We start from the raw sequence: 3,844 nt of genomic DNA, 5'->3' as shown, positions 1-3,844 counted from the left end.
GAATAACCTGTTCTCACTGCTCTGCCCATTTAAGAGAAGTGAAATTCGCTCAGTCATATCTGACTCTTTGCGACCCCATGGACTGTAGCCCGCCAAGCTCCTCTGTCCATGGGATTTTCCAGCCGAGAACACTGGCATGGATAGCCATTACCTTCTCCAGGGGATCTTCCTGACCCAGGGATGGAACGTGGGTCTCTTGCATTCTTATTGGCAGATTCTTTACTGTCTGAGCCATCAAGGAAGCCTGACATTCAAGAGCAGGGTCACACTACTTCCCACTGGACCCAGCTGCATTGCAGAGTTTGCCCTCAACTGTGCTAATGATGTGAACTTAGAGCTTAAATAACATTAGCCCTTTCAAAGTCTGACTTCATTTAAAGGGAGAGTGAAACAGTTAGAAATTTGTTTTGCCTGCTTAGTTTATCTGGGAAGAGATTTTTATCTTTTTATATCATAATACAGGACTTCAGGCGGCTCAGTGGTAAAGAATTTGCTTGCAAAGCCTGAGATCTGGGTTAGATCCCTGGGTCAGGAAGATCCCCTGGAGAACGGAATGGCTACCCACTCCAGTATTCTTGCCTGAAGAATTCCATGGACAGAGGAGCCGGCCGGCTAGATGGTCCATGGGGTCCCCAAAAGTCAGCCACCACTAAGCAGCTGACACAACACAACTGGCTTCCCTGGTGGCTCAGCGGTAAAGAACCCGCCTGCCAATGCAGGAGATGCAGGTTCAGTCCCTGAGTCAGGAAGATCCCTGGAGAAGGAAATGGCAACCTACTGCAGTATTCCTGCCTGGGAAACCCCATGGACAGAGGAGCCTGGTGGGTTACAGTCCATGGGGTTGTAAAAGAGTCAGAAATGATCAGCCACTAAGCAGCAACGCACATGATACACCAGTCGTTGTTGATACGTGTTACTACACAAGCTCATAACAAACTTTTGTATTCACATCAAATTATTTTATCCCATAGTTATTATTGTTACCTATTAGAAAGCGAGAGGGATGGTCAGGACTAGGATCTCCAGGTTTATCATGTCTTTCCATTCTTCGAAATAGGTTTCTATTTCAGTAGGAAATTTCTTTTAAGGCAAACAAAAAAATCATTTTATATCAATAGTGAGTCAAGGCTTATCTATTGCTAAACTCTCGATGGTTCTGTGCAGCCTAGAATCTATGATTTGGGGCTCAGATGACTTATGAAGCTTCATACAGAAACCATGGTCATTTTCTCTCTGCTTGCCATGTAAGAGTATCAGTGTTAACCCACTGCTCTCTGCCCGCCCCTGTCCCACCGCATCAAGGTCACCATGAAACTCCTGCTCTTAGGGCTCATCCCAGGCTCTTTGGAGATGCCAGCAGGCAAGCTATAAAATAGCATGCATTGATTTTATTTTTTTAAGGAATAGCATATTTGATTAAAATCTCGGAATAAGTCTGGCTCTAACAGACAACTAATCCCAGATCCTGATCTTGCCAAATCAATGTTTACTACTCAGAAAAGAATTATTATTTTTTAATTAAATGCTGATCATAGAACCAAAATATGGGATAAACTAACTCAAACTTATTTTTTATTTTTTCCCTGCTTGGAGATTTACAATAAATATAAAAATATAAATAAGTTACAAACTAGAGTTTTATTTAAATCCATTCAAAGCCACATACCAAACAAAGGCAAGATTTTAAACCTATAAACCAAAAAAATAACCTTAAATTAAACCTCAACATTTCCCATGAAAGCAACACTTAGATTATAATTAAGAATTTTTAAGCTACTAAAAATAAATTTTTATTTGCTCTAATGCATTGCTTAGAAACATGCTCTATTGCATGCAGGTAAAGCTAGATTGATCTGAAAGTTTTGCTAATGTTATTCCCTGTATTAATTACGTTCATGTAGAAATAAAACAAAGGAGCAAAGTCAGTATTAAAGCACTGTGGAGTTTTAGGTAACAAACACTAACTGAAATTAGAGTTCAATCAGGAAAAGCATTTCAAGGGAAATTTAGCATAACACCTTTAAATAGCCCCAAGTAACAAGACACTCAGTCAACCTGCCTTCCTTTGAGCTCTTGCTTTCTTTCCCTCTGTGCAATGCTGTGCTTAGTCGCTCGGTCATGTCTGACTTTTTGTGATCCCATGGCCTGTAGCCCGCCAGGCTCCTCTGTCCACGGGGATTCTCCAGGCAAGAACACTGGAGTGGGTTGCCATGCCCTCCTCCAGGGGATCTTCCCAACCCAGGGATCAAACCCAGGTCTCCACATTGCAGGTGGATTCTTCATTGTCTGAGCCACCAGGGATGACCAAGATACCTGGAATGGGTAGCCTATCGCTTCTCCAGGGGAGTTTCCCGACCTAGGAATCGAACCATGTTCTCCTGCGTTGCAGGCAGATTCTTTATCAGTTGAGCTACCCGGGAAGCCCTTTCTTTCACTCTACTTTTTTTTTTTTTTTTTTTACTTTATTTTACTTTACAATACTGTGTTGGTTTTGCCATACATTGACATGAATCCACCACGGGTGTACATGCGTTCCCAAACATGAACCCCCCTCCCACCTCCCTCTCCATAACATCCCTCTGGGTCATCACCGTGCACCAGCCCCAAGCATGCTGTATCCTGCGTCAGACATAGACTGGCGATTCGATTCTTACATGATAGTATACATGTTACAATGCCATTCTCCCAAATCATCCCACCCTCTCCCTCTCCCTCTGAGTCCAAAAGTCCATTATACATATCTGTGTCTTTTTTGCTGTCTTGCATACAGGGTCGTCATTGCCATCTTTCTAAATTCCATATATATGTGTTAGTATACTGTATTGGTGTTTTTCTTTCTGACTTACTTCACTCTGTATAATCGGCTCCAGTTTCATCCATCTTATCAGAACTGATTCAAATGTATTCTTTTTAACAAAGATAAGAGAAAGAGCAACCAGTGCTCAAGAGTAAGAGAAAGGCGACCTTAGCAGTGATAAGAAAAGGACACGATAGAAAAGACAATTAGGGTGGCAGGGTCTGGGGAAGGGGCGGCAGGCGCCATGTCGGGCCGCGAAGGTGGCAAGAAGAAGCTCCTGAAGCAGTCCAAGAAGCAAGCCAAGGAGATGGACGAGGAAGACAAGACATTCAAACAGAAGCAGAAGGAGGAGCAGAAGAAACTCAAGGAGCTAAAAGCAAAGGCCGCGGGGAAAGGCCCCCTGGCCACCAGTGGATTTAAGAAATCTGGCAAAAAGTAAGCTGTTCCTTGTGCCTGAGGCAATGATGACCCTTAGTTCCATTCCTGTTTAAACACCTGGATTCCCTGCCATAATATCTGTTGCCACCTATAGCTAGAATGAAGTGTTGTCTTGGAACCTATTGTACATTTAAGAATAAACTTTTGTAAAAAAGAAAAGAAAGAAAAGACAACTGCAACTTTCAGTAAACATTGAGCTTCACAGAACAGATTTCTCATTCCTCTAACTTATGCATCAAAATTAGGTTCTTCATCCCATATGAACATAAATTAAGAGATGCCTAGGTTTAGGTAGGGCAAAATCAGAAGACGCTCTTTCTGGTCTTAGGAGAACTGAGCAGCTCTTCTAAGCAGTACTAGCTTCCCTGGTTGTTCAAACAGGAAAGAATCTGCCCGCCATGCAGGAGACCTAGGTTCTATCCCAGGGTCGGGAAGATCCCCCGGAGAAAGAAATGGCCACCCATTCCAGTATTCTTGCCTGGAGAATTCCACGGACAGAGGATCCTGGCAGGCTGCAGTTTACGGTATCCCAAAGAGCTGGACACAACTGAGCTACTAACTTTGACTTCCACGTTTCTAAGCAATAGGAACACACGACCCTCTAGATGG

General features: G+C 43.1%; 1 pseudogene across 1 annotated transcript; it reads left to right on the top strand.

The window, feature by feature from the left end:
- On the top strand, positions 3,014–3,385 carry LOC108637268 (annotated as a pseudogene). The gene has a single exon (XR_001918912.1). The product of XR_001918912.1 is annotated as a translation machinery-associated protein 7 pseudogene (transcript).

This window comes from Capra hircus, chromosome 12 (assembly GCF_001704415.2).
Source record: "Capra hircus breed San Clemente chromosome 12, ASM170441v1, whole genome shotgun sequence".
NCBI lineage: Eukaryota > Metazoa > Chordata > Mammalia > Artiodactyla > Bovidae > Capra > Capra hircus.
Note: the sequence above shows the minus strand (reverse complement) of the source record. Positions and strands in the feature narration are given on the sequence as shown.